Genomic DNA, 16,235 nt, shown 5'->3' with positions numbered 1-16,235 from the left:
ATCTTTTCATAGGAGCAACTCCAAAGTCTCTTTGCAGAGGGGCCTGGATACTGGAGTGGGAAGAATTTGTGACCCTAACTTGAAATCTAGCACCATAGTTTCTGAATTTATTTCAATTCTTTGGTTCCCTTAAGTTTCCATTCCTATGTGAGTGGTGGCTTCATCAGTGTCTATTCAATGGAATCATCTGAATGAAGTTCTATTTCCTGCCGGGACTTTGAAAATATACCTTTTAATAGTAGCACTAGCTCCATTCACTGTATAGTTATTATCATCATTGTTGTTGACATGTAGTCCTTGACTTGCTAGCAGTTTGATTTGCAGAGTCACACTTTTATCCCTTGTCTATTTACAACCGTGGCATTTTACATCCAATGCAGCCCTACTCATATGAAGAAAAGCTATCTCATCAGGAGCAGCTGACACGTTTCCAGAACACACCAGGGCCCAAACACTATCCAAGAATTCTGTGTGGTCAAGATCTGACTTAGCGCACACAGCAGCCTGAGAAGGAGGCACCACCTCACAAAAGAACAAACTAAGGCCCTGAGAGGCAGCTAGTTTGCTCCAAGTCATACAGCAATTGGGAGAATGACAGTCAAAAGCCTTCCAAAGAAATTTTTTCTGATTTTTGACACTAATGATATTCTCCCAGCTTGTGTAAAGTCAGAAATCACAAAGGATTTAAGAAATTTGAATGGTGTACAACATCACATACTAAAATGGACACGATTCGTTTTCCTTTGTACAGTGTAGCTGATATCCACATCAGAAGCCTATGCAACGTGTGGGAAATAAGTATACAGCATATGTTAAACTCATCCCTATTTGTGCTGATTTCTATAGACAGCTAAGCATCAGACCCGTGGTCTGGAGCGCATTCCTGAAAATCAGGCATGGCTGATGCGATTCTGTTTTCTTGTTGCTATACAACACAGACTGTGGCCTTTGCTCCTCTCCCCTGGGGTTTGCTCTGAGTATCCACCGTGCTCAAGCCCATCCACACTGCTTCATTATTGCAGAGCTGCTGGTGCTAAAAAAAACCAAAAAACAAAAATCAGATCCTTGCACACAAACGAGTTTCTGGGGCCTGGTTAGTAAAACATACTTCAGGAAGCATTCATAACCTCCACCCAGCTGCCTACTTTTGAGTGAGGTTCTCAATGTCCGAAACAAGCAAAACCCTAGAAATATAACCCCATTCGTTTTGTGGAAGGTGCCTTCTGTCATTGGAGGACAAAATGGTTTTATTCTCCCACCTGGGGTGCTGCAGTAGCTTTCTGATTGGCAGCCCTGCTTCCTGCCTTGTGCCCCTCCAATCCATTCTCCATCCAGAAAACAGTGATCTTCTTAAAACACAAATCAAGTCGTCTGTCTCTTCCCTGCCTCCAAAACTACCACCACACAACATCTCCCCCAAACCCCTTCCTAGATTATGCCTACATTTCAGGCCTTCTCCTGATTGACTGCCAGGCTCCAGCTGCAGATGCTGCCTCACAGACATGCCAAGATCACTTTCTGCTCAGAGGTGTTGCACCTACTGCCTTAGGGTGCTGTGCCCTCAGATCTCTGTATGGCTGGCTCCTTCTCATCAAGTCTCCCCTTGAATGTCACCTCCACCATGGAGCCTTCCCGGCTTGCTCTTTCACATGACTCAGTTTCTCTTTAATCCCAGCACTCATCACCAGCAATATGTTTCTGGTTATTCAGTTATGTATTCTCCTTCCCCCATGAGCAAAATGAGCGCCAGAGAAGCAGCGTTGTTTGGGGTCACAAACACAACCCACAATTTTGGGTCAGTCTCCAGGCAGCTCCTAGTTCAAAGTTCTAGCCATCGCACCAGCCTGCTTCTGGAACAAGTGCTGGCATTTTGTTCTCAGCAGCTTTGGAAATCAGATCTCATTCCCAAGCCGTGTGACTCAGTCGGCAGTAAGAGAGAAGGGTGCGATGAGGACACAAAGGTGCCTTCAGTCTTCAGAGAGATAGCAGCCCTCCAAGGAAGCGAGTCACAGATAAAGGCTGAGAATCAGTCCCAAAGGCTGCCCTGATTGCTGGAAGCTGTCCCCCTCTCAGACCCCGCCAGCTCTCAGCCTCTCACAAACTCAGCCATCTCCCAGCCTTTTGAATGTGCCAGTATCGCCTAGCTACGGAATTACCACGCAGATAGGGCTCCAGGGATGAAATTAGATTTCCCTTTGCAGAACAAAGACAAACACACACTCTTCTAGCCCATCCTGGGAGAGCTGCATTGGGAGGGCCTGCTTCCGGGCCAGCCATTCAAAGCCCATGGGCTGTCTTGCTTGCTTCAGCAGTTCCTGGCAAAGTGCAACGGAGTTCTCCAGCTTTGAAATCTAATTGCCTGCCCATGGCTGTGAATCCCTCTCCAAAGGCAAAAAAAAAAAAAACTGTTTTAAGTAGGAGGGGGAGGGGCAGGGGGAGGGAAACAGTTCTCACGGAACCAGCCGAGATGAACCCATTTAAGCTTTGACATGATACCTTTGGGGGAAGCCAATTGTTAATAGTCTGAGAAGCTCCTGTTTAAAAGAGAAAGATCCATAAATGCGGCTTCTGTCAGTAATGAGAAAATGGAAATCACAGGCAAAACCAGAAAACTCATTCCCCCAGAATCTTAATGATCTCCAAGGTAATTGTGCTGGTTTCTCAAATCAAGGCGTGAACGGTGACAGCTCTGGATTTTCCTATGAGGGTCAGACAGGTTCATGTTTTTTTAATTGGGCTCATTTCTAAGCCATGTGCTTGTCATGATGCCTTAATCCCTTCGCTGTCCCCCAGAAAAATGCTCTCCCTCCGTGCTTCCCGCAAACAAATGCAGCTTCTCAAAGGGGATATGAGCCTCCCTCTCCTGCAAACAGATTTATCATATGACTGCTCTGCTGTGGGTGAACTTGCAGTTCTCTTGCATAAGAGAGCAATTTCCTGAAGGTAAAAAAAAAAAAAATGGAAAACATCAAACTGCTGGCCGCTCCTCGTCTTCCATGTAAATATCTTGAGCCTCAGCTCCCAAAGATAACGGGAAAGAAGAGGTTTTATTTCAGGAGGATGAACAGCAATCTTTCAGATGGCAAATGCTTTCTTGCATTTGTTTTATTTGGTGGGACGTACAACCAGGAACAGATTCATTAACAATTTTAAGAGTTCCACAGGCCAAAAGCTACCTTCTGGTAAGATCTAGCAGGTTAAAGTTCAACAATAATTAACAAATTAGAAAACTCTGCCATTATGGCTGAATATAAATTAATGGCTTTAATTAAGGATGCTTAAAACAGGAATGGAGATCTTAAAAGTAATCAAAATTATAATGAACCTTAGGATTGAAAAAAAAAAGGGAAGTGTAATTTCTCAAGTATGCACAGAGGTGTGAACGGTGACAGCAACCATCAGTTCAATAATGAAGCCCCAGCTCTTTGCCTGACACTGGCCTTACCACAGTCTCAGGGGAGCCTCAGAGCTGTCTTGGCCATTTCACTTGCCTTCCGGCTCCCAGCTTCACCCCACCCTGCGAGGGCAGTGAGGCCTGTCCCAGGTCCAGTGCGAAGGCTGGCTCTGCTAGTGGGGATGGGCTGTCAAAGAAACAAGAAGGAAGGAGGGAAGGCGAAAAGGAGGGAAGAGACTGCCATTCTACATTCATTCACAGATCCGATGAATGCTTGTCACACTGTGTGCAACTCCCGCTAGGTGCCAGGGAGACAACAGTGAGCAAAGCAAGACCCCCTCCAGCCCTCTTAGAGCTTATGGAGAAGATCATTTCAACCACATCAGCATAAATAAACACAGGACTGTTGCCTTGCTGACTGCCGCAGAAGCACATGGGCACACAGTCTGAGCACAGGCATGACCGGGAGACAGGACCCGGGTGGTGGGTCAGGGCAGTGTGCCCAGGGCAGGGGAGGCCAGGGTGAAGGGCCACTAGGTCTGAGTGCTTTCATGTCCTGCCTAAGTGTTCTTACAAGTATCTCTTACTCACATCTCACACCAGCCCTGTGGGGCAGATGCCATGATAATCCCATTACAGACAAAGTCCCCTTAGGCTCAGATAGGTGATAGTGCTTGCCTAAGGGCACAGAGCTTATGATGTGGAAAAGAACCAGACACAAAACAAGGCGGACCTGTCCCCAACGCCATGACCTTGAGCACACAGCCCTCCTGGGAATGGCAGGGCCAGGCAAGGCCAGCCTCCCCCTCCTCCCTCAGGCAAGTACACACACACACATTCATGCTCTCGCAAATGCACACTCATAGACTCTCTCTTTCTCTCTCTTCACACACACACACACCCTGCACTCTTGCTCTCAGAAGCCACGGTGACCCTCAGCCTGCTGCCAGCTTCCCCACCTTCTTCCTCCCCAGTTGAAATGTTCCTTTGGGTCAGGTGGGACTCGCTATGAGCAAAAAGAGATGCTGAGCTCCCACCAGGGATGCAGCTGAGCAGCCTGGAGGAAGGGGCATCCTACCTGGGCCCTGCAACCTCAACAGGCATTTGACCCAGAGGGCAGAAAGAACCAGTGTTCCAGGCAGCTGGAAAAGTCTGCAGGTGTGAGAAGCGGAGCACTTTTGAGGAAAAGGGATGACGTCGACAGATGGCTGCCTCAGACCCCCTCCCAATCCTCTCCACCCCCACCCCACCCCACAGCCTGCTTCTTCTCCGCGATCCCCCATCTTAGCAGAGGTACAACCAGCCTCCCAAGGGCACGAGCCACAAACACAGGCGGCAGGCGCCCTGGCACCTGCCCACTCACAGGTCCAAGCTGTCAGCAAATCCTAAATATAGCCCAAATCTGCCCACCACTCCGCCCCCAGCAGCTCCCCCCAGCTCCTCCCTCTGCTGCCGCCGTCTCCTGATGGTGTCCCACACCCCCAGCCCGCACCCCTGGAGCAGCCACGACAGCCTTCACCTCTGCACACCAGAATCCCTGCTAAAAACTACCCTCCGGGGTGCTGCTCAAATGCTCCTCCCTGACAAGGCCTCCCAGCCCCGACGAGATCAGATCCCTGTTTCAGGCCTCATGATATGATGTTCTTCTCCTCCCTGATGCTCAGCAGAGCTGACACTTCTACACACACGTCTGTGATGACTCAGTCTGATGGGTGGGTCTTGCACCCAGCAAGCCTGCTGTAAATTTTTTTTGCGTGGACAGGAAGATGCTAAAGCCCAGGATGTTTGGCAGAGATGGGGCCTGCAGGGGAAAAGTCGGGGAGGGACACATCCCCAGAGGGTCTCAGGTACCAGGCCCAGTGACTCCAGGACAAGATGAGAGGTCTTTCTGGGATGGAAGGGCTGCAGTGACTTTCTCCTCCCCTGGCGCAGGAAGACTTTGGAAAATGGCCAGCTGGCTTTGGGCTCACTGCAGGGCCCCTCACTCCACCAACGAAGGTGGACAGCTGAGGAAACAAGCTGGCCCCGGGAAGGTGTCCAGAAGATGGGGTGCTGACACCTGCCGCCCACAGCCAGGCGGCATCTTGGTCCCCTCCCACACATGGCTGCCCAAAGACGCCCAAGCCGCAGCAGGGCCCTGGAAGTCGGCACATAGCCAGCACCTTCCTCGGGCTCCAGAAATCCCAGCCACGTAGCTGGGGAAGATGGTGGGGGAACGTCTTCTTGATGGGATGGATGACGCTAATAAAGGTTCTGCCGCTGCCAGAGAGGTAAAGTGGTCGATGTGCTCGTTCGTGATGCCTCCAGGCCAGCAGGCCAGCCAGAGAGCCCAGGCGGTTGTATCAGTGTATCCAAAAGAGGACGGTCCTCTGGATCCACGACCGTGGTCCAGCCAGAAACACCATGAAAAACTCCACTCCTGAGTTCACACAGCAGGCAGCACAGCCTCCCTTCCAGGAGCAGGGCCCCGGGGCTATAGCCGACCCGCTCCTGTCCCTGTGGGACTGAGAGCTGGTTCAGGGTGAACAGGCAAGGGGCTGACAGGACTCGGGCCCTGGGTGTGTCTGGTTTATTCCTAAAAGAAAGTGGCTTTGCAGGGCATCAGTGGAGACACAGACACAGAGAAGATACTGTGGACACAGCAGGGGAAGGAGAGGGTGGGACCGACTGAGAGAGCAGCATTGAATCATATCCACTATCAGGTAAACTCAGATGGCCAGCAGGAATTTGCTGTTTGGTGCAGGAATTTACCGTTTGACGCAGGGGCTCAAAGCTGGTGCTGGGTGACAACCTCGAGGGGTGGGATGGGGTTGGAGGTGGGAGGTTCAAGAGGGAGGGGACATATGTGTACCAATGGCTGACTGATGCTGATACATGGCAGAACCAACCAGTATTATAAAGCAATTATCCTCCAATAAAATAAATTAAAAAAAAAGAAAATGGCTTCCAACATTTAAAAATCAGGCAATTTCACATCAAAGTCTAGAATTCTAGCTTCTCTTAGGAAAATGAGGATTCCATTCCCTCCGGGCATTCATTGCCCAGAGTGGGTCCTGCCACCTCCAGAGGGGCGTGAGCTCTGCTGCCCATCAGGCCCCTACTCTCTGAGGACTCATTCTGTTCTCTCAGCTCTCTGGCCTCGGCAGCCTCCTCATCAGCATCTGAGATGGACAGACAGTCACCGAATAATCCTCCAACTGGGTGATCAGTGTGCGGCGGGGGACATGGAGGAGGTGGGGGGGCGTTCCTGAGGCCTGGGCCTGACGGGGTTGGGCGCCTCCCGCTATGGAACTTGGGGAAGCCTCCCGCTGGTCCCCATTCACTGGGGTCACCCCATCCTCTCCTAAGCGGTGGGGGAGCTTCAGACCCAGCGATGTTCTGGAGCCCGAGGCAGCCAGGTGTGGGGTGAGTCATCCAGCCTCTCCCCGGTACAGATGCCACGGAGCACACCTCACATTCTGAACGACATCACCGCTCATTCATGCCGATAAACCCATCCCCCTGAACAGGGAGCGTCTTCAGCAACTCCAGGCATGACACCCACTGCACCCCAATGTCAAAGCCCCCAGAACTCTGCAAGGCCTCAGCTTGATTCAAGGCCACTCCAGCCTGTCCCTGGGCCCTCCATACGTCACCCTACCCTATCCCACAGAGCCTGGAGCCAGTGCACGCCCCTCACGGGACGAGGGGCCCCTTCCCTGCCCTAGTTCACCGCTCCCTGAGCACCTTCCCTTCTCTCTGCCTTCATCTGTCCCTCCCTGACCTCATTCCCAAGGATCCAGGCCAATCCCCCCAGGAGGCCCTTCTGAGGCCCAGTGTGACCACTCTCTCCTGAGTCCTGGTGGTTTCCACAACAAAGTGCAACTGGAAGGAGCGGCTCACACATCTGTGCATGGCAGGGCCAGAGCAGACCCAGGGCTGGCGTAAGGACGCCTGGAAGCGGCCTCTTTTTACCTCTCGTTCTGCCTCCCCACCCACCTTTGGGCAGCCCCTCTCCAGGCAGCAGCCCCTGGAAGACCCGGGGCTCACTTGCCGGCGTGGCGAGCCCGTGGCAAGAGCTCTCTTTCCTATTGCTCCAGCCAAAGTCCCTCCACTGACCCTCAGCAGGCTGGACCCCGCACTGTGGCCAGAGAGAAGGGTCAGCCCTGTCCACGTCACACGCGGTGAGATTAGAGGACACACTTTCCCAAAGGAATAAGTTTCTAGAAGAAGAGGGTCTGGAGGCCAGCCAAGCACACACAGCCAGTGTCACTGGCTCTTCAGCTGTGCGTCTCCGTAATTGCACATCTCACTCCGCCGGGGCCTGTGGCTGGCTCACCTTTGCAGCCCCTCCAGGGCACTGCTTTACACCCTACACATAAGCTGGTGGAATTAAACTCTGTAATCGACATGATCTCTGCTAGGAAAGACCCTGGTATATGTACATCCTCAAAGTGCCAGGAATCTTCACTTGCTCTCCCTAAACAGACAAAAGCTCCTGGAGAGCAAGCCTGGCTTCTCTGTCTTCAGTGTCATCCATGGTCTAACCCACAGCGCTGGGCACCAGGCTGACCAGTAACTCCCTACCGATGGGAATCCTAGAGGACATCCTGGACAGAATAGAGGCTTCCCAGTCGGATGGAGCTGGGTTTAGATTGAGGTTTCCTCCACCTCTTAGTCACCATGCCTTCCTCAAGGGATCAGTCAGGATTCAAGTGGGGAAAGGCCACGAGGGGCATGGGACAAGGGCTTTATCACTGGAATTTGACCTTACACCGTGCGGGAGAAGGAACGCTGGGACAGGGAGTGGGTGAGTCAGGTGGCTCACCAGCCAGGATCCAGGAAGTCGAGTGGGACTGGTGGGGGTGGTGGGGGTGGGTGGTGGTTAGTGGGGGAGAAATATGGGAGCTGCTGCCTCCATGCATCTGGGAGAGGAGAGCTGGACACAGAGCCAAACAGAGCAGAAGCCCCCAGGAGCCTCTGGCCCCTCTGCATCTCACTGCCTCCCCCCACCTGCAACGAGGTCTACGGCGAGTGTGGTCCCTGCCCACCTCCACTTCCGGATTCTCACACACGTACCTCCTTCCACCAGCTCATGCTCACAGCCATGCAGCAAAGGGCCTTCTGAACAGCATAGTCCAAACTGCCACAGTCAAATACTGGATCCCTCTGGGCCTCTGTTTTCTCATCAGTGAAATGGGGATGTTACTGCTTAGCTCAGAACACACCAGGCACACATATTTTATTATAGTTATCACTTCTATAATAATAATATATTATTATCTACTAACTTTTGCCAGAATCTGGTTACTTGAGGAAATTCTGGCCCTTCCCTCCCACTGCAGCAGTGTCTTTGAGAACTTCCACCCCTAATTATTCAGACAGAGAAAGACAAATACTGCAGGATCTCACTTGACCATGGCATCTGAAAATGCAGAACATATAGAAACAGAGTAGACGGATGGCTGCCAGGGGCTGGGGGTGGGGAACGGGGAGGCGCTGGTCAAAGGGCGCACACCTTTCAGTTATAAGATGAGTAAGTCCCGGGGATCTAATGCACAACATGGAGACTATAGATAACAACTCTGCACTGTACACTTGAAAGGTGATATGAGAGTAAATCGTAACTGTTCTCACCATAACAACAACAATATGGTAATTATGTGAGGTGAAGGATGTGTTCATAAGCCGTGTCAGGGCCAAGACTTTGCAATATACTAATGTATGAAATCATCACATTGTACATCTTAAGCTCACACAATGTTATGTCAGTTGTTGGTGCTACTTACTGCTAAGTCTGACTCTTTGTGATCCCATGGACTGGAGTCCTCCAGGCCCCTCTGTCCATGGGATTTCCCAGGCAAGATTACCGGAGTGGGTTGCCATTTCCTTCTCCAGGGGATCTTCCCAACGCAGGGATCGAAGTGTGTGTCTCCTGCATAAGCAGGCAGATTCTTTACCACTGAGCCACCACATATCTCATTAAAGCTGGAAAAGAAAATTCCATCCCCAAAGCCTCTGCCTCACAGAGCAACCATGACTAAATTTAAGTCTCAAATTTTAAATATTAATTACTGCCCCAAAGGAATGCCCTATGTCTGCAGCGCTCTGGCCTTGCACAGGGTCCTCTGTCCATGGATCCATTTAGAGGACGTTCCTGTTTCCCACCCAGCATGTGTCAGGGGTCACACTGGTATGAGAGTTATACAGGTGGAATGAGAGTCTGACCTTTCAGGCACACTCTCCCTAGCCACAGCTGCAGCCTAGGGAGAGTCCCCACTTCCTTAGGGAGCTCTCATTCCACAGCTCCTAGCTACAGTTTGCCTCCCCAAAGGACAAAACCAAATGAGTGCCTTGCCAGGAAGCAACAGCCATCCTGTGACTTCAGAAGGCATCTTTCTCTGGGGACTGCAGAGCTGGTCCGTGACGTCTCCTGGGCTGGCATTGGAGGGTGCTGGGAGGAGGCAGGGACTCAACTGCTTGGGGAGATAGGGAGAGGGAGAGAGAGAGAGCACAAGAGCAGTGGTAATACCATGGCGACGCCGAACACTCCAAACAGATCTGTTTAATTTGAAGACTAACAGTCAGGGAAATAGAAGGACAACTTGCTCTGGGCTGCTCACAGGTCCCTGAAGGCTGGCTCAGATGAGACCTGGTAGGAGGGACCCACCTCCTCGGAGATGGGGAAACAGGCTAGAAGAGGGGAAGGAACAGGTCCAGAGTCACCCAGTGTGTTAGCAGCAGCTCCAGCAAAAAGGGCATCGGCTCATTTGTTCAGTTGGGCAACATGCTTATTGAGTGCCTACTGTGTACCAGGCTCTGGCCCACTGGTGTGTCCCATCCCCGTGCCTCTCCCTGAAGGGCTGCAGAGGCCAAGCACTGTTCAGGGGTCCAACACAGCCCGTGCTTGGTGTGTACCTGCAGGGGGCTGGCATGTATGAACTGCATGCACTGCCCCATCAGAGACTGTACCATCACTGTGGCCTTTCCAGACTGACTCACCAGGGGCAGTGATGGTACACTGCACTTCCGGGGCCACCCTACCATTCATTCATCTCTGTCACATGTATTAACCACAAATCCCAGGCCCTGAGTTTTAGAGCTGAAATGTCCTCAGGAGGCCAAAGAATCACCTAATCCAGTGGTTACTAAGCCTGGGGGCTCATCAGATTACCTGGGAGCATTTCAGACATTAGTGTGAGAACGGTCTCCTTCTGCATACACACCGGGGATGCTCCAGCTGTACAAGAGGGTATTCAGTAAAGAGTCCCCCAGCGTGTCCTCCCCAGAAGCAGACACTCTTTCTTATGTACTTCTAGCAGGTCACCATATGTGTGCAGGCACAGCTGTTCCTACACTCCTCTACGCACGCCCAGTCCACACACCATTCCCCATTCTTGTTGCCAGTGCACGCTGATGCATCCATCATTATGCCAGGACGTGAAGCTATAACTAACTTTTATGGCTGCGTAGTATTCCATTGAGTGGACCTGGCCCCTTATGGATGGCCATCTATGGACATTCTAGTTATGTGCTCAAGCAAGGCAGCAGCATGTCTTCCTAGCACTTAGATTCCCTTATGCATAAATCTTTGTGTACTTTTGTGAGTTTGCTAAAGGATATTAAGGAAGTTAAAAATGACAGATTCTCAGTCCTTCTCAAAGAAAGTTTGATCCCACTGGCCTGGGGTGACACCCGGGAATCTGAATTACAGAAAGCTCCCCCATAACTCAGATGGACACTCACCATGGGAGTTTCCTGGTTCACCTTGTGAAAGAGGAGCATGCTGCCCAGTGAAAATAAGTGGCCTGCATCAGGTCAGTTATCAGCTCCACCTCAGTGCTGTGAAGAGCCTGATTGCATCGTCACTGCTACCGGTGGCCCGCATGGACGTCCCTGAGGGCGCCCCAGGCTCTCCCCTGGTCACTGCTTAAGTGGCCATGGAGCCTGGTGAATCCCAACCAGTCCCAACTTCATTAATTTTATTATGTTTGATATCCAGATGGACACACAAGAAGCCAGTCACAGTGGCTATTTCTGGGGAGAAGAGTTGGCATTTGGGAGTCAGGGTAAAGAATGGAATTTTTCAATGATTCACACAGGAATTATGGTCTTTTTTTTTTTTTCAAAACCTTCTACGTGCAAAACAGAAAGAAGCAGAGAACACCTGGGTCGACTATTAATACGTTCACTGACTGCACAATCTTGAACAAGTTGCTGTCCTTCTCTGAGCCCCGGTCTACGCGCTACAACACGGGTGGGCGGCAGTAGATGCCAAATCAGCTCATGGACGTGACACACTCGATGGAGCTGTAAACGGCACCCACACGGCCGCACGGAGCGTCGTGAGACAGGGGAGCGGGCGAGGTTTTCATCATTCTGTAAATGGGCAGAAAAACACGGAGAAACAAAGGCCATGAGCTTGCGGTTGGCCATAAGATAAGGTCGGGGTGAGGGCAGCAGGCCCGGCTCCTGCTCCTGCAGAAGCCTCCACCTTCAGGCCCCGGACCCCGTAAGCAAGTCACCTACTGCTATGCTTTCTGCCCAGGGTGGCCCCGTGGGGCACACAGATGCGTGGCGCAGGCGTGGAGTACATCTCCCTCCAGACCGCCTGGGACCTGTGCCTGGGACGGGCATGCACGGCCAGCCAGGCGTAGGAAAACAGGAACTACCTGCCTCTCCACAAGGAGCTTCCCTGGCTGGCCTTCCCTGGGAAGCAGCAGCATTTCATAGGATTAAAGGGCTCAGAGAAGTAAAGGCCAGGTGGAAGGTGGATGATGGGCCAGGAGTCCCTGGTGAATTATCTTAACTACAGGAAAAAAAAAAAAAAATTGGGACATCTGGGAACTGTTTCCAGAGCTTAGAGTGAAAACTCTTTCCTTTTTTTTTTTTTTCTGTTGGAACAAAGGCAGTGGGTATGCTTCCCTCTCTAGAGACTGAACGTGGATAGTTTTTTGGAAAGTCAAAATCTGGGCTTCTGTGGGTCAGATGTGGTGGTATGCAAATGTCTTCTTCCATCCCTCATCCCCGAGTCAGACAAAATTGAGGGTTCTGAACACTTAGTGCTTTTGAAGTTTTGAAAGAACTGGCGATCTTGGGCCGAGCAGCACCTGGCAGCACCAGGAATGGCCTTCACGCTGGCTGGTCTCTCAGAGGAGGCACGCCCCTCCCGCTCGCCAGCGTCCCCACCGCCCCAGCCACGCCACAGCTGCCTGCATCTCTCCCGCTGTGCCACTATTGAAGCCCCGAGGTTAGGCCCTAAGGTCCTGCCAGGCTAACTCTAGCTACCATGCTAAAGTCCTCAAAAAGAGTCGCGCTAAACCCACTGCCTTGCTGTGAGATGCATCCCTGGGATGGTGCCAGATGGTTTACGTTCCAATGACTGATTTCTACTATTATCTGCTGGCAAAATTAGTTTCCATGAGCACATCTGAGTTATAAGTCAGATGATCTGCTGTTTAAGGATTGTGTGATTTAAGGAAAGCTGTGTAACATCTCCGAACCTATTTCTACAGGACTGATGTGAGGATAAAGCTGTATTATTATTATTATTGAACACATTTCGGGACTTTGGAGGTTGACTGGATGATTCTTTTGCTTCACATGGTACAGCTGAAGCCCAGGGATGGTGGGAAAGTCCAAAATGGTCTTGCCCATACGCCTGGTATTCAGCTCCGACCACCATCTGGGGTCTCAGCTGGAGCCGTCTGCCAGGAATCTCGGTTCTCCTCCACGCTCCTCGACCACATGGCTGCCTGTATGCTGTGAAGGGCAACCCAAGAGGTGAAGACAAGCTACAGATTTCTTAAGACCCAGAAGTTACCCAGTGTCACTGCCATCACATTCCATTGATTATAACAGGTGTGAGGGCCCGTGCCAAGATTCAAGGGAAGGACAAATGGACTCTGCCACTGGTACGCACACAGAAGTTTTCACAAAAAGGCACGGGAGGTAGGAAATATTTTTTTTCAGTCACTTTGGAAATACAATTTTCTACAAAGACTTTCACAGTACCCAATAAACGGAAGGCTGCGTATGTGCTAGGTCGCTTCAGTCATGTCCTGTTCTTTGCAATCCTCTAGATTGTAGCCCGCCAGGCTTCTCTGTCCACAGGATTCTCCAGGTAAGAATACTGGAGTGGATTATCATGCCCTCCTCCAGGGGATCTTCCCAACCCAGGGATTGAACCTGCGTCTCTGGCATTTCAGGCGCTGAGCCACAAGGGAAGCCCCACACAGAAGGTCACCAGATGGTCAATATCAAAACCAAATTGACTATATTCTTTGCAATGGAAGATGGAAAAGCTCTATACCGTCAGCAAAAACAAGACTGGGAACTGACTGTGGCTCAGATCATGAACTTCTTATTTCAAAACTCAGACTTAAATTGAAGAAAGTAAGAAGAACCACTAGCCCCTTCACATATGAACCAAATCAAATCCCCTATGATTATACAGTGGAGGTGATTAATAGATTCAAAGGATTAGAGCTCCTAGACGAGGTGCCTGAAGGACTGTGGATGGAGGTTCATAATACTGTACAGGAGGCAGTGACCAAAACCATCCCGAAGGGGGAAAAAAAATCCAAGAAGGCAAAGTGGTCACTTGAAGATTTACATATATGAGGAAAGAAGAGAAGCAAAAAGCAAGGGAGAAAGGGAAAGATACACCCAACTGAAGGCAGAGTTCCAGAGAATAGCAAGGAGAGATAGGCAGGCCTTCTTAAATGAACAATGCAAAGAAATACAGGCAAAAATAGAATGGAAAAGACTAGAGGTCTCTTTAAGAAAATGGGAGGTATCAAGGGAACACTTCATGCAAGAATGGGCACAATGAAGGACAGAAATGGTAGGGACCTAAGAGACACAGAAGAGTTTAGGAAGAGGCGGCAAGAACACACAGAACTATACAAGAAAGGTCTTAATGATCCAGATAACCACGATGGTGTGGTCCTTCACCTAGAGGTGGACACTCTGGAGTGAGAAGTCAAGCAGCCTTTAGGAAGCATTACTATGAACAAAGCTAGTGGAGGTCACAGAATCCCAGCTGAGCTATTTCAAATCCTAAAAAATGATGCTGTTAAAGTGCTACCCACAATATGTCAGCAAATTGGAAAACTCAGCTATGGTCACAGGACTGAAAAAAGTCAGTTTTCATTCCAATTCCAAAGAAGGCCAATGCCAAAGAATGTTCAAATGACTGCACAATCACACTCATTCCACATACTAGCAAGTTAATACTCAAAATCCTTCAAGATAGGCTTCAACAGTACGTGAACTGAGAACTTCCAGATAAACAAGCTGGGCTTAGAAAAGGCGGAGGAACCAGAGATCAAATTGCCAATTCCAGAAAAACATCTACCTCTGCTTCATTGACTATGCTAAAGCCTTTGACTGTGTGGATCACAACAAACTGGAAAATCCTTACAGAAATGGGAATACCAGACCACCTTATCTGCCTTCTGAGAAACCTGTATGCAGGTCAAGAAGCAACCGTTAGAACCGGACATGGAACAACAGACTGGTTCCAAATTGGGAAAAGAGTACATCAAAGCTGTGGATTGTCACCCTGCTTATTTAACTTATATGCAGAGTACATCATCTGAAATACGGGGCTGGATGACTCCCAAGCTGGAGTCAAGATTTCTGGGAGAAATATCAGTAACCTAGATAGGCAGATTACACTACTCTAATGGCAAAAAGCAAAGAGAAACTAAAGAGCCTCTTGATGAAGATGAAAGAGGAGAGTGAAAAAGCTGGAGTAAAACTCAGCATTCAAAAAACAAAGATCATGGCAAACAGATGAGGAAAAAATGAAAACAGTGACAGATTTTATTTTCTTGGGCTCGAAAATCACTGTGGACAGTGACTGCAGCCATGAAATTAAGACTCTTGCTCCTTGGAAGAAAAGCTATGACAGACCTAGAGAGCATATTAAAAACCAAAGACGTCACTTTGCTGACAAAGGTCCATATAGTCAAAGCTATGGTTTTTCCAGTAGTCATGCACGGACATGAGCGGTGGACCATTAAAAAGGCTGAGTGCCGCAGAATTGATGCTTTCAAACTGTGGTGCTAGAGAAGACTCTCAAACTCTTTCTTGGACAGAAAGATCAAACAAGTCCATCCTAAAGGAAATCACCCCTGAATATTCATTGGAAGGACTGGTGCTGAAGCTGAAGCTCCAATAGTTTGGCCACCTGATGTGAAGAGCCGACTCATTGGAAAAGACCCTGATGCTGGGAAGGATTGAAGGCAGGAGGAGAAAGGGACAACAAAGAATGCAATGGTTGGATGGCATCACCAACTCAATGGACATGAGTTCAAGCAAGCTCCGGGAGATGGTAAAGCACAGGGAAGCCTGGCGTCCTGCTGTTCATGGGATTGCAAAGAGTCGGACACAACTGAGCGCCTCAACAGCAAACAACAAGAATACATAGGAGACTACCAACAACGATGTTAATTTCATTCATTTATTCATTCCACTGAGCCACTGGAAAACAACAACTGGAAGAGAAAAGTTTCTTTTCCCAGGAAGGTGAGGCTGGCCGCAGGATGCTGGAGCTGCTGGAGGCAGCGTGCCATCACATGGGATCTGCCAGGGACCATCTTGCAGTGTATGGGGAGGGCTTGAGACAGGTGTGCCAACCGAAGTTATTTTTGCTAAAGTAGTTTGGGTTCAGGTTTCCCCCACTTCTTGTCAAAGAGATTCCAATGAACGCTCCATTCTTGCAGCCCTCACAGTCAAACAGAAAGGACCCACATGCAGCAAATAATTACACTTCAGTGTCAGAAGGGGTAAAACAGAGATGTACGTGGGGTATTTTGAAGAGAGGGGTTGGGTTCATTTTCTTGGAGGCAGATAA

The 16,235-nt window shown here is 50.0% G+C and overlaps 1 long non-coding RNA gene across 2 annotated transcripts in view; it reads right to left on the bottom strand.

The window, feature by feature from the left end:
* The window catches only part of LOC113878911, a 69,153-nt gene that overhangs the window by 9,600 nt on the left and 43,318 nt on the right, over window positions 1–16,235 (bottom strand). Inside the window, exon 3 of one of the 2 annotated variants that reach the window (XR_003507161.1) lies at window positions 9,645–11,752. The exons of the other annotated variant lie outside the window; for it this stretch is intronic. This is a non-coding gene — a long non-coding RNA (uncharacterized LOC113878911). Of the gene's footprint in view, window positions 1–9,644; window positions 11,753–16,235 lie in introns of those variants that run through there. 2 annotated transcript variants of the gene reach the window in all.

The sequence above is a fragment of the Bos indicus x Bos taurus genome, chromosome 20 (assembly GCF_003369695.1).
Source record: "Bos indicus x Bos taurus breed Angus x Brahman F1 hybrid chromosome 20, Bos_hybrid_MaternalHap_v2.0, whole genome shotgun sequence".
Taxonomy (NCBI): domain Eukaryota; kingdom Metazoa; phylum Chordata; class Mammalia; order Artiodactyla; family Bovidae; genus Bos; species Bos indicus x Bos taurus.
The sequence above is the reverse complement of the archived record's forward strand: the minus strand, read 5'-3'. Positions and strand labels throughout refer to the sequence as shown.